Source organism: Mesoplodon bidens (assembly GCF_964165515.1).
Source record: "Mesoplodon bidens genome assembly, chromosome: 12".
Classification (NCBI taxonomy): domain Eukaryota; kingdom Metazoa; phylum Chordata; class Mammalia; order Artiodactyla; family Ziphiidae; genus Mesoplodon; species Mesoplodon bidens.
Window position 1 is genome coordinate 6,344,501 of NC_138168.1, and position 20,523 is coordinate 6,365,023.

At 37.6% G+C, this 20,523-nt stretch overlaps 1 protein-coding gene across 2 annotated transcripts in view; it reads right to left on the reverse strand.

Moving 5' to 3' along the window:
* Positions 1-1,485: 1,485 nt before the first annotated feature.
* Positions 1,486-20,523, reverse strand: part of BCKDHB (branched chain keto acid dehydrogenase E1 subunit beta) — a 280,770-nt gene continuing 261,732 nt past the window's right edge. For both annotated transcript variants that reach the window (XM_081250891.1, XM_081250888.1), the window contains one exon: positions 1,486-5,976. The gene's annotated coding sequence lies outside the window, so the exon portion shown is untranslated. The remainder of the gene's footprint in view (positions 5,977-20,523) is intronic.

Here is a 20,523-nt window from a genome sequence, read left to right on the forward strand (position 1 = left end):
TGGGATCCACAGGCTGATGCTATGGTCTCTGCTATCAAGACATGTCTGCCACAAGCCCTTATGGTCTTTTTATATGTCAGATGTGGGCTCCTTAAAATCAGCCACACCAGGTCCTGCATTCCATGGAGTGTTGAAATATCCTTTGTTGACCTGAAACAAATAGACTACCAGATATTTCTCCAGCAAAGATGAGTTTGTTTGGGATCAGCAGAGAATTGCAGTTTGGGGTCTGCAACCCTGGTGAGCTACGTGCAAGTCCCCACACGGCAAGGGAAGGAGAACGCTTTTATAGCAGGGGAAAAGGACGCTGGGAGGGCTGTAGGAAACATGAGTCCGTAGCTTTCTAGTGGCTGAGTCCTTCTTCCTGTTGGGCTCTGCTATTACCTCAGGGCATGAGAACTCCCCCTTCTGGTCTCCCAACTCTATTTAGTTGAGGTTTCTGTTTATTGGGGTTTTTTTTTTACACTTAAATTTTTTTTTATTTTATTATTTTAATTAAAAAAATTTTTTTACAGTAGGTCCTTGTTATTTATCCATTTCAAATATAGCAGTGTGTGCATGTCAATACCAAAATCCCAATCTACCCTTCCCCCACCGGTAAACATAAGTTCATTCTCTAAGTCTGCGAGTCTGTTTCTGTTTTGTAAATAAGTTTATTTGCATCATTTTTTTTAGATTCCACATATAAGCGATATCATATGGTATTTGTCTTTCTCTGTCCAACTTACTTAGTGTGATAATCTCCAGGTCCATCCATTTTGCTGCAAATGGCATCATTTCATTCTTTTTAATGGCTAATATTCCATTGTGTATATCTACCACATCTTCTTTATCCATTCTTCTGCTGATGGTCATTGAGGTTACTTCCGTGTCTTGGCTACTGTAAACAGTGCTGCAATGAACACTGGGGTGCATGTATCCTTTTGAACCATGTTTTTCTCCAGATATATGCCCAGGAGTGGGATTGCTGGATCATATGGCAGCTCTATTTTACACTATAACATAACTATAGATGCAGATATGTTTACAGCCATGCTGCTTCCTCTCTCCCCTGCTTCCTTCACATGCAGCTCACTCCACCATGGGAAGGAGCACTCACCAACAGTCTTACCAGCTCTGTGAATGAAACCTCATGGGTCTTGTCCTTTAGAAAAAAATAAAAATAAAGCGCAACAACAAACATAGACCTATTTTAGGCAATGGTTTGATAAATTTTTTATAAACTACAGGTAGTTAAATGTTTAATCTTGGCAGTTAGAGGAGATCTAAACAAGAGGCAAGGGGGCACCTGTCTCACACTGAAGGTAGTTACTGCTTGAAAATAGAAGCTTACAGTTTAAAAGGACTCAGAGGATTGTTTTAGGATATTCATTTCTATATACATAACTGAGACATTGAGAATTGGGGGTCATTTTGTTTCATTTGTTTCTATAGCAAAAAGGCAAAGAAAATGTAAGCAACGTGATCATTTGTGACATTTCTTAGGTTTATTAAAGTAAAAGAATACAGACTAACATTTCTGAAACAAAAATTGAAACCTATGATTTGACAAGGAAAAGTATGTTTATGAGATTAGAACACAAAATTGGAAACTATATTTGCTTCAGAAAAGCTGGGTGTTATAGTGGCCATATCCATAGGCAAGATGTTAGAAAAACTGTTTGAAAATGCAATGAATACAGTAAAAAGTTGTTGAATTCAATTCAGCCTGTCAGTCATTAAGCAGTTCTTGTGCACCTGCTGAGATGAAGCTAATACATGCAAGTTCACATAAATTGCAATTTAAAAATCTAACAGTTGCTTGCTTTTATTTAGTCATGAAAAAGAAGTGTTATTAGCAAATATTTTGATTATATTAAAATAATTTAAAACAAAAATCTCAAGATTTTGTCATCTAGATCTGATATTTAATATGTTGACACTTTTAGGCAAATCCAGAACTAAAGGTTAAATTCTTTCAACAAGTATCAATAACCATATTCCAGGCATGAAGTTAACATGTAACTACATTAGCTTCTTTATAATTCTCACTGTCCCTGTTCTATGTCCCCTCCAATCTTCCTTCTACATAGTTACCAAAACAATCCTCCTAAAATACTAATTTGGTATTAATCTCCTATTTTAAACATTTCCATGATTCCCAATGACCTACAAGTCAGAGTCCATTTTTTTTTATTTTAATTTTTAATTATTTTTCAAAAATTTTTATTGAAATAGTTATTTACAATGTTGTGTCAGTTTCAGGTATACAGCAAAGTTATTCAGTTATATATATATATTCTTTTCAAAATCCGTGTTTCAATTGCAGCATACAAGTTTCTTCACAATCTGGCTGCCACTTAAACCTTCCTATCTCATCCTCCTCCAGTTCAACTCCTGACACTAAAAAAAATATTTTTCCAGCTCACTGAATCTCATAATTTCTAAACATTTTGTGATAGGGCTAGCAATTTACCCATAGTACAATTTGTAGAGTAGTGGAAAATATGATTTCTTTATTTTGGACAGAAAAAATGTTGAAATCTTCAGCTTGCTTCAATCACTCTTAGATGACCGAGTCTTGGCTTAGATGAGAGAGCAGCAGAGACAGCTGTCTTCTAGACATCTACATATATGAGACTAAGGTAGGATCTGGCCCACCATTCATTAGATAGACTCTCAATAAACTTACATGACTATCAGACAGTAACATTTTTGATAAACTTTTGATGAAAAGGCTGAAAATGATAGATCAGATGATTAACTGTGGCCTAAATAAATAGGAGTTTGTTTTTACATGACAAAAAAATCCAAAGATAAGTAAGTGCTATTGTTAGTTTATCTGTTCTGTGATAACATGGATGAGAAGCTCTTTCTGGTTTTCACTCCACATGCTTAGCATAGTGGCTTTTTCCTCAGATTTCTAGCTTCGTGGATAAAGAAAGGAAGCTTCAGGAGCATGGTCCCAGCCATATCCCTATCTTATTCAGATAAAAAATCATTATACAAAAGCCACCCGCCAGCAAATTCCACTTACAGCTCATTGATCAATACTTGGTCAAATATTCACCCCAGTAGGTAAGCGACGAATCAAAAGTGATTATCCGGCTTTTTCAATCTCACTAATGGCAAGGGAAAAAGGGGTTGGCCCTGGATGTTGGTGTCTTTCTCAGTGCTTTTCAGGAGTTGGGAAAGGTGGTCCTTAGACCCCTAGAGTGTCCTTGCCAATGATCTGTCGGCCTGGTCTCTGCTGACTTTATAAAGTTTCCTGGACGACTCAGGCTCCTCTGACCACTCTTTGGACCCCGACCATACACTGAGGTCTGACTACATTAGTCACTTGGTCCCTTACCAGATGGCACAACCCAGTGCATTTGCTGTAGAGTTCCTTATTCCCACCACAACAGCTTCCTTATCCACATTACACAGGAATCAAGAATGTTCTATAAAGAATAATACAGTCCCCTTCTGCTTACTCACACTCTGCTACCATGTTTATTTGTAATACGGAAATGTCCCTCAACTGACTTGGAGGCAGCCTACAAGTTGTTTCCTTCTGGAACAAAACCAAAGCTCCCCAGTTCTTGGAGTTCCATATCTTCTCCAGTGTTTCAAAACCATTCTCTCCCCACCAGCTCAGCCTTGAGTGTGTACTGGGGAGCATGGTGGAGGGACTCTAGTATCTTCCAACCTTTGTCTTTGTTCTCAGTCCTCCGACTCTCACAGTGCCTCCCAGTAATCCAAACAATTAAGATACCTTTTACTTTCCTCTAGGCCATATCTTTCATCTTCCAAACTCCATTCTCATGGCTAAGCTGAAACAACGATTAAAGTTACCTATTCTATACAATCAGAAAAGCAGCTACAGTAGCCATCAGGCTCAATCTTTAATGTTAAATAAGAACTAAAATAATTTTTCAAGTCCTTATTCTCTCAACCTATTGCCTGTTGGCAAAATCCTATTTTGAATGTAACAATGTAATTTTTCAAAATGCTACCCTGTTATAATTTCAAGTTCTTACATACAGTCTGTATATTAAGACGTGCTATACGCACATTCCTCTACTTCACCTGTCTCTTTCTATATTTGGTGATAATCCTAGGTATCCTGAAAGACTCTTTTAAATGTCACCTACTCTGTGAAACAATTAACAACTTAGAGGGGGTTTTCTACCCTTACTTAAGATCCCAAAGAATTTTAATAGCATTATTTATAGTGCTTTCACCTTATAAGTATTTGATTAATACTCTTTCCCTTTGGGGGAAACCTACAGCTTATTTAAACTTTCTTTCCCTAAACCCATATGGGGATTCATGAATATGTGTTGAATGAATGCCTGACAGCATGCTTGCTTTTCCCGAGAATATATTTTACTTTTATACTAGGACAATCCAAACTGGAGGTTGATTGTCACTACTCTACTGAATGCTCTGGCAGAACAGTCTAGAACCACTCATGCCAAGCACTGGTATTTTCCAGAGTAGCCTTTGGAAATAACCTTTGGATGTGAGCTTCCTTTTAACTTATTTAAATGATTTTAACATACCCACTCATAATATTACTAGATGAGAAAAGGAAGGTTTGGGTATGGTTTTATTTTCCTTAGCAGTTAAGAGCATTTAAAATAATATTTGATTTTATATGAGTTTGAATTTCTAAACTTCTGAAAATCCTACTGTCTCAGAAGTTGAGACCTATCCCATGTTCATATTATAGTTGGCCCTGAATAAAATGTTTAAAACCACCACAAAGTTCAGTTAAAAAAATATATATATATGATGTGATATATATACATTATTATATATATATATATATATAATGTATATATAGATATATCACTAAGCAGTTAAAATAATAGTTCAAGGTGTTGTTCCCTTTTTTTTTTCTTTTTTTTTTTGTGGTATGCGGGCCTCTCACTGTTGTGGCCTCTCCTGTTGCGAAGCACAGGCTCCGGACGTGCAGGCTCAGAGGCCATGGCTCACGGGCCCAGCCGCTCCGCAGCATGTGGGATCTTCCCGGACCGGGGCATGAACCCGCGTCCCCTGCATCGGCAGGCGGACTCTCAACCACTGTGCCACCAGGGAAGCCCTCCCTTTAATTTTTGTTTCTGAAAAGGAAGCTTAAAAGCATTATTATTAATCCTAAAGCATACTCATTTATTCATTTTGCTGTACAGCAGAAATTAACACAACATTGTAAAGCAACCATACTTCAATACAATTTTACAAAAATAATACTACTCATTTATCTCTTCTTTGAAAACTTAACAAGGGATGGGATGTGTATCCACCTCCCTTTTTGCAAAGGGCCTGGCTTTTAACTGTTTAACATTTAACAGTCTTGTCTGCTTGTTAACCTGGTGTTGTCTTCAACTCTCTTTGGAACAGCTATCTCCCAGCTGCAGTTAAACATTCAGCCTAGAAGCTCCCAGCCCACAAGACTTTCTCCATTATTCCCAAGTTTACCAACAGGGAAGCTGCAGTGTTCTCACAGAAAAAGCCAAAAGTTGCTTGAAGAGTTTCAGTATAAGTCATATTTTCCATTTTTATTTTATTTCTGATCCGGAGGCTTAGATCAAGTCTAACTTCTTTGAAGCCCATGGTTTTGAGATATTAAATTCCATCACAGCATTAATATCTGACACTCTTAAAAAGTTCCTACGGTGCATACATTTTTACCAAACACTTTAAATATTTTGTGGTTCTAAATATTACGCTCTATTTGGGTTGGGGAGCCACGGGACATATCTTAAAAGTCAAAGGACAGAGGAGGATATAGAATGGAAAAGTGATAGTCCCCCTTTGTGTTCCGATCTACGCCACAAATCCCCTTCACCTTGATGGAAGTAACTCTGATGCACTATCTTCCTATGCTTTTCCAGGTCAGGTCACAAATGTATTGATTCAGGCAAATGCAGCTTTTCACACTTTGGATGATGGGATGGATGAAGCTCCTTATATCTGGGTCAACATCTGGCTTCCATTATATGTTATATACTGCAGAAAATGAAGGAGCACAAAAGCATATTATCGCAGCCTCGATTTCTTCCTCTGATCATATACACTCTCAGAAACACACATATACACACACACCCATAGGCATTTTTACTTAATAGTGTCATAATATGCACACTGATGCATTTATTTTACTACTTCCTGGTCATCTTTCCATGTCCGAATATGTGACCATGTCTCATCTTTCTTAATGAGGATCCCATAGCATGGATTTCCCTATAATCCATGCAATCATTTCTGTATCGTTAGATGCTTGGGTTGTCTACAGTTTTTCCTGTTACAAAAAAATATCTGCAATTTTTGTCTTTTCACATATGCAAACTTTCTGGAAGGCAGGTTTCAAGAAGTAAAACCCGAAGGTGATTCAGGTTTTGTTTCTGATGGATAACCACCAAAGAGCTTCAAAAAGACTAATAATTACACCCCACGCCGTATAAAAGTCCAAGATTCCTCACACTCTCATCAACACTGGATAATAAAGGAGAAAACTTTTTATTATATATGTATGAAAAAATAAATTATGAAATATATACAGTGGTGTTTGTATCTCCAATTAGAGAAGAAACATTTTTTTGAGATTTTTACATTTTATTTTTTCAATTTAAGTATAGTTGCTTTACTTTACAGTGTTGTATTAGTTTCTAGTGTACAGCAAAGTGAGTCAGCTATATGTATACATAAATCCCCTCTTTTGTGGATTTTCTTCCCATTTAAGTCACAGCAGAACACTGAGTAGAGTTCCCTGTGCTGTACAGTAGGTTCTCATTAGTTGTCTATTTAGACATAGTATCCACAGCGTATATATGTCAGAAACATTTTCAAAGTCTATTTGTTTCTTAAGTTTTAAAACCACACATAAACCTGGACATAAGCAGCACACATCATTTCCCGATTAAATGGGGTTATAACTGTGTTTGTTATATTAAAGGATGAGCTCCTCCAACAAAGAGAACATACAGTGGCTTACAGAATATAGAAATTTCTTTCTCATGTAACAGAACTGTAATGAGCAGTTCTGATGGACAGGACAGATCCGCTAGGTGTAGTCATTCAAGACCCAGGTTCTTGCCACCTTATTGCTCCTCCATCTTCTAGAACACAAAAGAAGCTAGATACCTACCATACCCAGAAAGAGTCTAGAGGAGGCTTGTTCAATGTTTTAATTTCCAGACCCAGACACATCACTTCTGCTCACGTTCTGTTGACAAGAACTTGGCCATCTAACTGCAGGGGGACTGGGAAATGCAGTCCAGCTAAGAGGCCTGGACTCAACCACAACTCCATTTTCATGACAGAAGGGGAGAACAGATTTGGTCAAATTATCAGTCTTGCCACACTTACTAAACTTCCAGATATCATAGTAGTGATTCAAGTAACTAAACTAAATTAAGGCGAAAGCATTTCCTAAAGTCAAATCCAGGAGAAGATAGAATTGCTATATTCAAAAGACAATGTTTTTACATACATGTGCTGTAAATTACACAGAAACTTTGATATAAACAGAGCACATCATTTCAAATTACATAGAAATTTTCTCCCAATGATTTTTTGTTTAAGTATTTACTACTATGTGGTCCATCCTATGCCATCTAAAGGAATTGATCATTTCTCCTTATCTGCAGAAATGACCTCTAAATATTGCAATGACTTAGAATGAAGTCCCAGGACACCCCACTTGTCACACTTTTTTCTTCAATTTGTGACAGTTTCTTCTCATGTCTGTTCAATTCTGTGCCATTTTTCAAAAACAAATTTGTAATAACTTAACATTTTGAAAGTATACACAAATAAGCCCAAAAAGAATTTAGTGTCTAGAAGAAAAGTCACCAAATGTATGCTCTATATTCAGTGAGATGTCAATTCCAAAGCTGGGCCTGAGATAGAAGAGAATAGAGGAAGCCGTAAACCCTTCTAGTTGGACTCAAGCCTGTGCTGGAATACAGGCCTAACTCCAGTCTTGCTGGCACATTGAACACATTTCACTAAAGGCATACAAAAGGTCCTTTATTGTTTTCGGGAAAATGATAAGACCAGCTGAAGAGTTTAATGCCTTTTTTGGCAGTGAGAGATGGAGTCAGGGAACTTTGGCAACTCAAAGGGAGCAATAAAATGGCCATGTGAAAAGGGCACTTTGGAAATATAGCAATGACGGCGCCGTAAGATGCATAAATGCGATCAAGGTTTACTGCTGGAGATGTCACCAGAGCTTCTGATGTGCTGTCACTCTCTACTGAGCCTGGCAGCTCACTTTTAGAGGGGCAGGGAGTCACAAATAAGCACCAATGAAGGTAACTCCAGGACTGCAGCCTGCTGCATTCTGACCTCATAAACAAGGTATTCTGTAGAATGTATGCACGAGCCAAGGACCGTGTAAAAGGTGATACAAAAGTCTCAGTTCTCAACAGAGAACAGAGGAGTAGGTAGTCTACCATTAACTTTCCCAGATGGCTTCTTTAAGCACGGTCATAAATAATAAGTGAATGTAACGTAAAAAGAATCGAAGAGAATGAATGGACAACTACTTCAGCCTGTCCATTATACAAGACTTCTAACGTTTTAAAGAAACTTGGCACGTTTTTTTCTGGAGAAGCTTACACCTCCATCCTCTGTCCCGTATAGATTACACTGACTAATCTCTTTCATGCTCATAGACATCTCACATGCCCATGTTTGTTACCTGAAGATATATTGTACTCCTGTGTTTAGCTTGGTACATTTTCCTTTCCAAAAATGTCTCTGGGACTTCCCTTCATCAGGAATCATTCTCTTTTCAGTTGAATGTCACTCACCTGTGACAAAGACTCATTAGCTGCTTAATGGGAAGCACGACATAGCAGGAAAAATATGCCCAGGCCAACTGCCTGCTCAAGAGCCTGGCTTTAATTTTCTCAGCATCCCAACCCAATCTTTCTCTAGGAGGCCGATGATAGGATTGAGAGTGAATTATTTGTCTGATGGCTTTCTAATAGGGAGATGGTTCCGAGAGAGTCAGGATGGAGGTGGCCAATCTTCTGCACACGTGTGAGCCAAGCCAAATTACAGTCCAGAGGGCCGGTGGTGAAAGACAACACATTAACCTGCACTGACACCTGTTCATCTGACACACCCTTTCCTGAACTCAAAAGGTCTGTTTCTTTTGAAATATTTATGTCACTGAAAGTAAAGGTCATTCCATTCTGGTGTTTCACTTTACAGGATGATTAAAACTGACACTTAAAACAATGAAATCAGTTTCCAAGGCAGAGAGTAAACAAACGAAGATGCATCCTTTCTGCCACAAGAGAAGTAAAGGAAATGTACATATCAGGTCCCGAAAGGTAAATCTTCAATCGATTTTAAATGGGATTTTTATTCAAATATCCAAATGACCGTTTCTCTGGAGCCTCTTCAATGAGTCCATAGTAACCAAATTGAACATATTGCCTTATTCTATTATGCTGTGTCCTCTTGACTGTCAAATTCTGGAGAATTCAAAACAAGTGTGCAAGTGAAACTGAGAGAGGTTAATATCACAAGGGCATTTGTGGCTTATTAAGATTCTCTATGTGCTGATTCTCAGAGGCATGTTAATGATTAAATTAATAAAAATCGTATTTTTACCTGACACTTTAGATTTAATTTTTGTAATTTAAAAGAAAAACATAATCAAGCATAAAAGGAATTTGCATTTTGAAATAAAGTTAGTAACTTGGACTTGGGCTTCTTTTCAGTTTGCTCAATGCTTTTTGCAATATTCATGCACCTGTGGTCTCATGTCTTTTCCCATCAATCCACTGAAATTGCTGTCAACGTGTGTGATAATGACTTCTTTGTTATTAAATCCAGGTGACATTTCTCAGTCCTTAACCTACTTTACCTCTTACTCATACACCTAAACAATATTTACCAAATATCTACTAAGTTTCAGGCACTGCATTAAGTGTCAGGCATAAATGTTGAAGCAGAGTTTATTGTGGAATAGAGGAGTTGGACATTAATGAGTTACAGAAATAAGTATTCAATTGTTGACTCATAAAGAATAAACATAGCATGCACTAAGAGAATATAGTTGGGAAATATAATTTAGTCAGAGACGTCAGCAAAATTTCCCAGAGGAAATGACTTCTAAGCTGAAATTTAAAACTTATTTACTCTAAAATACCTATGTACAACTATGTAACTTATTTATCTTCCATTCAGTCAGTCAGAAACATCAACTAACCAGTATGTTCACAGATACCACATAATACTGCTCAATAGATCTTAGCTGGGCTCACTTAAACTGATAAATTGAGGCTAGAATACAGTACAGTGCCTGATACATAATAGACTAGTGGGTAGGCTGGGGGTGACTGGTTTACAATAACTTAACTAGCATAGCTAGGATAACCAATGCATCTTTCCACTTCATCATTCTTTGGCATGCCAACTCAGACCTAATCACTTGGCAGGCACAAGGTTTTAAGACAGAGAGAAGAAACCTGCAAAGTCTCCTCAGGTCGAGGCTCAGAAATCACACACATCAATTCCACCACAGTATACAGACCCAAGCAAGTCACAGGCCATCCCAGATTTAATGAGTAAAGGAAACTGATAGGAGAAGCTTCAAGGTCATAATGCAAGATCAGAAAGAAAACTTGGAATAATTTGTGGCCATTTTTGCAATCTACCACAACAATGAGGTAGGTGTTATTTCTCCCTATTTTATAGATGATGAACTAAAGCTGGAATATAGCACAATGCCTAGCACAAAGTAATATTCACTAAACATTATAAAAATAAAAGAATACAGTCATGAATAAATTGAATAATTAAATTAATTCATACTTAAATAGAGCTATGGTTGAGGCCTGGATTGTCTGTTTCCATGGCCTGATTCTTTCTTGTTACTCTATACTGGCTCCTGAATATAAAAAATTAAATGAAATATAACAGTTGAGGAATAACATGGCTGTCTCCAGCTGGAGACTCCCACTGCTAGCCATGAGACAGCTACATAGGAAGCAGGGGTTTTAAAACATTGGACAATAAACAGCACAGAACTATGATCCCTGAGAGAAGGGAAACACATGAGAAAAACTCTAAAAGTGCTCCAACTTACAGCCTAGAAGTTTCCAGGTTGAAGTACAGAGTGGGGAAATCCAAACAGAACCTGGCATTCTTCCTAAATTTGAGATTAGTGGTCAAGAAGCTCAAGATAGCTAGAATTTGTAGAACAGAGTACTGGAGAGGATAAAGCTGCACAGAGAGAAAGCTCCAAAGAGCTATGGAAAAATACCATTGAGTCTATGACTGAGCACAGTTCTGTGAATGCAAAAGAAGAAACTACTCAAAGCCAGGGAAAGAACCACTGAAAAGCAGAAGGTGAACAAGTTGTAGAGCTCAAATAGGGCTGGGAATAGTTCATGTTCCCCTCAGCCAGAGTAGAGAGTTTTTTTTTTTTTTGCAGTACGCGGGCCTCTCACTGTTGTGGCCTCTCCCGTTGTGGAGCACAGGCTCCGGACGTGCAGGCTCAGCGTCCAGGGCTCACGGGCCCAGCTGCTCCGCAGCATGTGGGATCTTCCCGGACTAGGGCACGAACCCGTGTCCCCTGCATCGGCAGGCAGACTCTCAACCACTGCGCCACCAGGGAAGCCCTGAGAGATTTTATAATATACAGGAAAATGAGTAGAATGGCCAGAAGGGTATTGCCTTAGTAGTGGGGCTAAGTTAGCTTGAGACAAAAGGCTTCTCTGGATTCAGGAAAGCCTCAGAAGGATCAAACTAGTTCCAAATAACTTAACTGTACATCAGAACAAAATCAACACTCTTTAAAGAAATTAAAAACCAAAACAAAACAAGATTTAACAATGATATTCAACAGCCAGTGAAAAATTACCAGCATGTAAGAATCAGGAAAATATTTGCCCCATAATCAAGAGAAAAATCAATCAACAGAAACAGATCCATATATGACAGAAGTAATGAAACTACAAAGACTTTAGAACAGCTATTATGAATATTATAAATGCTTCATAAATTCAAGGATTAGAAAAACACATTAAAATGATGAAGAGAAAAATGGAAGATATAAAAAAGACCCAAATAGAAGTTTATGAGATGAAAATAGCAATATTTGAAATTGAAAAAATTATACTGTATGTGATTAACAATAGATTATGCAAAAGATCAGTGAATCCAAAACATAGGAATATAAACGATTCAAAAGGAAGCAAAAGAGGTAAAAAGACTAAAAAAGACACTTCCCCCACCAAAAAAATAAATAAATAAATAGAGCATCAGTGACGTGTGAAACAATAACAAATGGTCTAGAGTATGTGCAATTGGAATCACAGATATGGGAATGTAGGGGGAAGGGAGAAAATATTTAAAGAAATAATGGTGTGACGGATTGGAGATTGGGATTGACATATATACACTAATATGTATAAAATGGGTAACTAGTAAAGAAATAATGGCTGACGTTTTTCCAAATTTGATAAAACCAATTAACCCAGATATCCAAGAAGTTTAACAAATCCAAAGAAAAGAAAGTAAAAGAAATTCACACAACACATCTTACAAAATTACTGAAAACCAGTGATAAAGGAAAAAAAATCTTAAAATCAGCCATGTTGGAGAAAATATATTTTTCCAAACAAAGATATGAATTACAGCAGAATTTTTGTCAAGAAGTACAGAAGCCAGAACACAGTGGTATAACATCTTTGAAGAACTTAATAATTCTATAAAGAGCAAAAACATCTGGGAAAAATGAATGTATAAAAAAAGGTTGTTTTTCAGATGAAAAGGAAGAAAGAAAGAAAGAAAGAAAGCTGAGAAAATTCATTGCCATCAAACATGCACGAAAACAAATATTAAGGGAAGTGCTTGGGCAGAGGAAAATGGTAACAGGTGGAAACTAAAATCTACAGAAAAGAATAAAGAATGCTGAAAATAGCAAACATACGGGTAAATGTAAAACCCTTTAAAAATTGTTTTTCTCATTTATAAATATCTTTAAAAGATAATTATTCAAAGCAAAAATAATAATGTGTTTGGGGATTTAGAGCATGTAGAAGCATAGATCACTGCAATAGCAAAAAGGTCAGGAGGAAGAAAATGAAAGTATACTACAGTAAGATTCTTACACTGTATGTAGTGGTGTAACGTTATTATTTGAAAGTAGACTATGATAAGTTAAAGGTGTGTACTCTAAACCTTAAAGCAACTGCTGAGAAAAATAAAAGCCAATAAAGAAGATAAAATGAATCATAAAAGTACTTAATTTAAATGAAGGCAGAAAATAGGAATAAAGTATCAAGGAATAGATAGGACAAATAGAAAATAAGAAAAAACCCTATGCAAATGGCTAAATGTTCCATTTAAAAGTCAGAGGTCATCAAACTGAACTTAAAAGAACTACCCAATTTTATTCTGTCTACAAGAAAGCCACTTAAAATTTGAAGACACAAATTCCATTTAAAAGAATGGAATAAAATATACTATGCAAATACTAAGCATAATAAAGTTGGAATGGCTATATTAATTTCAGATGAAGTAGATTTTAGAATAAGAAATGTTAACAGGAGTAAAAGGGGACACTTTATAATTAATGTGGGATCAATTTATCTAAAGGATGTAATAATTCTAAATGTTTGTGCACCTAATATATATATACAAATACATTTTGAACTTTAAAATACATGAACCAAATACTGATAAAATTGAAAAGAGAAATAGACAATCCTAAATTACAGCTGAAAGATTTCAAAAACTTTCTTGCAATAACATAGAGCAATTAGACAAAAAATCAATAGGATATAGAAAACATGAACAACACTATCAACTAACTTGACCTAATTGATATTTATAGAATATTCTCCCCAACAACAGTAGAATACACATTTTTTTTCTTCCAAATGCACACAAAACATTTACAAAATAGAGTATATTCTGGGACATAAAAAAGACTCAATAAATTTTTATAAAGTAGAATCCTTATAAAGTATGTTTTGTGACCACAAGATAATTAAACTAGAAATTAAAAATAGAAAGATGTTTGAAAAATCCCCCAAAGATTCGGAAAAATTTCAAAACATGCTTCTAAATAACCCAGGAGTCAAAGAAGATATCTCATGGAATATTTTCAAACATTTTTAATTTAATGAAAATTAAAATACAACATACTGAATGGTAGAGAGCAGCTAAAGCAATGCTTAGAGGAAAATGTATAGCATTACATGATTTATATAGAAAAGACATTCTCAAATCAGTGATCTAAATTTTCATTTTAATAAGCGAATTAAACCCAAATTAAACAGAAGGAAGCAAGTAATAAAGGTAAAATAGGAGGAAAACAGTAAAACAATGAAGAAAATAAATGAAGCTAAACTCTAGTTTCTAGAAATGATTGTGCCCAGCCAAGGAGGCAAAATGGATTCAACAGATTACAGGATGCAGTATCAAATCACCTCATACAAACATTATCATTAATTACAAAGAAATCTTCAGTCCCTGACAGACACATTCTTACTATTTTTCCTTGTTACTGTTCTAGAAAACATTTTTCTTCCTGTTTCCAGAAAATCTAGCACAGATATAAGTAGTCCATCTTTACCTTGCCTGGTTGCAAAGTAGCATGATGATGCATGTGGGAGCTGAATTCATAATACAACTCTGCTAAAGTATAACCCAGGAGGAAAATAACAGCCTGGTCCAGACCCGTGTCAGCAGTAAGTCTTTGCCAGGAAGGTCCGAAATGAAACAGAAAAGTAGGTTCTTGTTTCTTACATACACAGTTGAAGGAAACATTCCCATCAGCCTCTAAACAGGAAAATAAATCCTATTGCTTTGAAAACAACAATATTATATTTGTCTCATTTGATTTTTCAAACCAAGAGAAAGAGGTTTCAACTCACAACACTGTCTTACCCTTTTCCACTTATAACAAACGGTACTGTTGAAACCAAGCAGGACCCTGCGGGGCCCTCTTGGGGTACAAAATCCTTTCTGTGTCTCCTCCTTCTTGTTTGTAGGGAAAAGGCTTTAGCCTTCTAGACCTTCCCTCCAAAGGGAAGATTCAAACAGTTACTAATTAGGGGAGTGAGAGAATGCAGAAACAAAGGAAAAGCAGTCAAGAAACAATAGTGCAGGCATAAAGCAGAGTCCTAGCTCCTCTTCATGGGATATACATAACAATCTGATGCATATCTCTGAGTTCTTCTGTAAGAACAGAGACCCCCACCCAGGTGGAGGTTGGTAACTTTGGGGCGAGCACAAGTACGTGGACCCCAGACTGGTTGGAACAAGAAGCCTGAAGATTGAGACACCTGGAAGCCACCTTGTTACCTCCCCACCAACCAATCAGAAGAAAGTCACACACCCTGCAATGCTCACCCCAAATTTTGCCTTTAAAAACTCTTCCCTGAAAACCACAGGGGAATTCAAATCTTTTGAGCAACAGCTGCCCATTCTCTTTGCTTGGCCCTTGCAATAAACCTTTCTCTGCTCCAAACTCCATCATTTTGGTTTGTTGGGCACATGAACTTGGGTTCAATAATACTGCAGACATTAAGAAAAGAAAAATTCACTGGAACGTGAATTAATGAGATGGTAGTTTTAAGACCCTTGTAGAAGATCATGTTAAAGTGATCAGGTTTCTTAGGTTTCAGTGTCATCACCTGCTGTGCTAACTAAGTGTCCAAAACTGTCATGCCTTCTTGGGAATAAAATAACCTATCCCTACACATGCTATTTTAAGTCCTTCCATTTCATCCTGCTTTTGAAATGACTTTATTTTCAGACACCCCAGATGTAATCCCTTCGCTGACCACAAAGTGGTTTGTTCTGAAAAATGCTGTAAAGAGCAAATTCTTTGAATCCATATTTCCTCAGTTGACATGACCAAGCTGTTACGATTTCTCAGTGACATGTGGCAATTGCATCTGTAGCAAGTCATAACCAGAGGAAACTCTGGCAGCATAGTGGTTGCACAATTTAGACTCAACCATTGAAGGAGTTAAGTATCTTGGTCTTGAATTCCAGTGTGGCTTAAGGAATGTTAGCAGTCTCTTTTTCCAAAGTTGTGGTGTACATACAACCCAGTTAATTCCCTTACACAAGGCTTAGTCATTATCCCCTGTATATTTTGAGAATGTTTTGTGTGTGGTAAATTAATGTAAACTCATCTTTGTTTGGCTTCTTCCAAACTGTAATTCATTAAATTCTCTATTGGTGAGTTGTTCCACTTCTTTAGTCTGGGAAAAGTCTTTTCCAGATAGTCATCTGTAATGTTGGCCATTCCTCTTCTTTGCATAAGTACAATTTAACTAGCCATAAAACACCACAGGGGGTCCATCCAAGTTCCCTTGGAAGCTTCAAAGCCAGGAAGACACAAGGACAAGTTTTTCTTGAATTCCTTTCCACTCCCCACTCCAGAGCCCATGGTTCTCCATGCTGGAGACCCAACCATGATATCAACTCCTGAGTTCCCAGATATACCTGTTCCTAAAAATCCTAATTGCTTCCAATAGCCCAAGACCTTTACTGACTTAACTAGAAATAAGGACAGCCATACTTCTTCCAACTCAAGGTACTTCCCTGTCTCAAGAAGGAGACTGATGGAAGTAGCAATAAAGTTTCTAGAACAAACCTTTCATACCAGCAATCAGGAAAAAAGAAATGCTCAATACTTAAAATATGGTATTCTGGTAAATACAACCAAGAGTTATAGCTTGTAGTTCTCTCTCTGTTTCTCACTTACTTGTTGGTCTTATGTAAATCTCCCCATCTCTCGGGGCCTCTCATCTCTAATGTCTTTCTAGATTTCAAAGTCTATGATTCTAATGATATAAAAATTCAAGGTGTATAGTAAGGAGATCATTTAATTATTTTTATTTATTTTATTTTTTTAAATGTGGTAAAAACTACATAACACAAAATTTTCCAGTTGAATCGTTTCAAGTGCACATTTCAATGGTATGAACTACATCTACACTGTGCAATCATCACCATCAGCCATCTCCAGAACACTTTTCATCTTCCAAAACTAAAATTTTTCACTCATTAAATAACAACTCCATTTCTCCCTGCCTTCAGCCCCTTGCAAACACAATTCTACTTTCTGTCTCCATGATTTTGACTACTCTATGTATCTCATATATGCAAAATAACATGGTATTTGTCCTTTTTCTGACTGGTTTATTTTACTAGTATAATATCCTCAAGGTTCATCCATGTTGTAGCATGTATTATTAAAGCTGAATAACATTTTATTTTATATAAACACCACTTATCTGTCAATGGAAACTTAGGTTGTGAGAAAATTGATTTTTTAAATTATCTACTATAGTGTTAATGTCCTTCCAGATCATGTTCTTAGCTACATGTCAAAATCACCTAGGAGTTTTTATAAATACAGATTACTGGGCTTAACCCTAGATTTACTAAATCAGAATTTCCATAGAAGGGGCCTAGAAATCTGTATTTTAAGAAAACTGAAGGCCTATGTTCTTATCAAAAAGTAATTGTGTATCTGTCCCCTCCTAAAAAAAATTGTTTGTTGGATGATCTGAGTACCAGTCTCTATACCACATACAATATAGAACTGGTAAGTTGTAGTTACAATTTAAACATGAAACAAGTCAAGAAAAAACGCATGTGTGTGGAGGGAGTGGATGAGTCCCTAGTTCTTCTGCCTGGAGGTAAAGCATTGGAGCTGGGCCAGAAACAAGAAAACCCTGGCAGCAATGCATGCTGGGAGACTGTGATTTTCACTGAACTTTTTTGGTTCACAGATTTAAGGACCAAATCATGGAAGTAGTATAGAATTGCACCTTGATGTATCAAGCAGCTCTATATGGATGCTAATCAAATACTGAAAACCTTCCAATAGGTAAAGATCCTAGAAAGAGATTCCTCCATAAAAATAAGTGTAAAGTTAGCAGAGCCGTGTAAAAATCACAGAGACTGTCTGCTGACAATCTCCATTTGGCAAAAATCATTACATTTAAAGAATGAGTAAAGAGACAAAAATTAACATGGAATTTATAGACATGACAACGAGGGAAAGAGAACAGCACATTAGGACTCAGATGATAAAAAATTAGGGGAAGCTGGTCATTCTCAAAAGGGTGTCGGGCTTCCCTGGTGGCGCAGTGGTTGAGAGTCCGCCTGCCGATGCAGGGGACACGGGTTCGTGCCCTGGTCCGGGAAGATCCCACATGCCACAGAGTGGCTGGGCCCGTGAGCCATGGCCACTGAGCCTGCATGTCCGGAGCCTGTGCTCCACAACGGGAGAGGCCACAGCAGTGAGAGGCCCACGTACCACACACACACACAAAAAGAATGTCAAAGATATGGCTTTTACAAGAGAGGCAGAAAATTAAAAAGTCATGCATAATGAAAAAACAGGCTATGAATATGAGTTAAGATGATACTTACTGCTATGACAAATGAAGCTCCACATTTCAGTGGAACAAGAAATAAAACTTTATTGCTCTGGTATGTGAAATCCAAAACAGATGTTCCTGATTAGCAGACAGCTCTCCTCCAATTGGCAATTCAGGGAACTAGGCTCTTTCTACCATGTGGCTGCACCATCTTCAACACATGGCTTTTAAGATTGCCATGGAATGGGAAATAGCATGGGAGACCACACGTGGGAGACTTTTATGGGCCAGGTGTGGAAGTGATTTGTATCTGTTCTTCATATACTCCATTGGTAAATTATGCTCACATAACTTCAAGAGGGGCTGAGAAATTGTTGTCTAGTGGGTGCCCAGGAAAAAGGAGAGGCAGGTTACATGAACAGTCTCTAGAACCCTGACTAAAAAATGTCTACAGAATGAAATGCACATACAACAACCTGGGGAGAATAGAGGGCTGGGGGAGATGAAGTGGAAATAAAAGAGCAATAACAAATGAAAGCCAGTGCAGGAAGCAAAGAGGAAAACTGAAATGGCAGGATATGGAACAAACTTATGAAGCCTTTCCAGAAAACAGAAGAAGGAGAAAAAGATCTGAAAATAGTAAAAGAAAATGATAGACATGGAAAGCAGAGAGGTGAGAACAGAGATTTTAATTTCAGCCTTGGAGATGCCCTAAAACAAGAAACCAGAACAAAGAACAGAAAGGAAGTAACAAAGATGCAGCTGAAGAAAAAGTTTTAAAACAGGAGACCCAAATATGCAGACATGAATAGCCAACCACAGTTCAGGTAAATGTATTGAAAGAGATCCATGCAAAATGCGCAGTGGAAGAATTTTGGAATTAGAAAGATAAGGAAAAAGAAATCCTACAAGCATACATGCAAGCAAACAAACCAACAAGAGATTATAAACAAAGCAACAAAATCAGATTGGCAAACATTTTCCTCTGCTACTTGAGATGCCAGGAGACAATGTTGCAACATCTTTTGATTCCAGTGGAAGGACTTTTGATGGAAAAAAAAAAAGAATTTTATATGAAGAGTCAATATATCACTCACTACTGAGACAGCAGAATAAAGTCCTCAGAAAACCTAGAATTAAGAAATATTTGACTCAAGTAATCCTTTACAAAGAAAGGAAACACAGAACAAAAACAATGTTTTTTTTTGCTGAATAGCATACTCTAAATGACAGCCAATCAAATTAAATGCCTCAAGAATGGGAGTCTTGTACATAAAAACTAGTATTGAAAGTAAACATTAAAACACATGAAACAGGAAAAATCAGAATGGTTCAAAATTGCAGAGTAGAACGACATGTGCTCATTCCCTCTTGTGAGAGCACCAGAATCACAACTAATTGCTCAACAATCATCAACAGTAAGACACTGCAAATCACCAAAAAAGATACCCCACACCCAAAGACAAAGGAGTAGCCACAATGAGATGGTAGGAGGGGTGCAATCACAATAAAATCAATCCCATAACCACTCGTTGGGTGACTCCCAAACTGGAGAACAATTATACCACAGAAGCCCACCCACTGGAGTGAAGGTTCTGAGCCCCATGTCAGGCTTCCCAACCTGGGGGGTCCAGCAACAGGAGGAGGAACTCCCAGAGAATCAGACTTTGAAGTCTAGCGGATTTGACAAGACTGGGGGAAACAGAGACTCCACTCTTGGAGGGCAAACACAAAGTAATGTGTGCATCAGGACCCAGGGGAAGGAGAAGTGACCCCATAGGGGACTGAATAAGATGTACCTACTAGTGTTAGAAGGTCTCCTGCAGAAGCGGGGGGGGGGGGCGGTGGTGGTGGCTGTGGCTCACTACGGGGACAAGGACCCTGGCAGCAGAAGTTCTGGGACACACTCCTTGGTATGAGCCCTCCTAGAGTCCACCATTAGCCCCACCAAAGAGCTCTTAGGCTCCAGTGCTGGGTTGTGCCTCAGGCCAAACAACCAGCAGGCAGGGAACTCAACCCCACCTATCAGCAGACGAGTGAATTAAACTTTTACTGAGCTCTGACCACCAGGGCAACACCCAGCTCTACCCACCACCAGTCTTTCCTATCAGGAAGCTTGCACAACCCTCTTAGATAGCCTCATCCACCAGAGGGCAGACAGCAGAAGCAAGAAAAACTA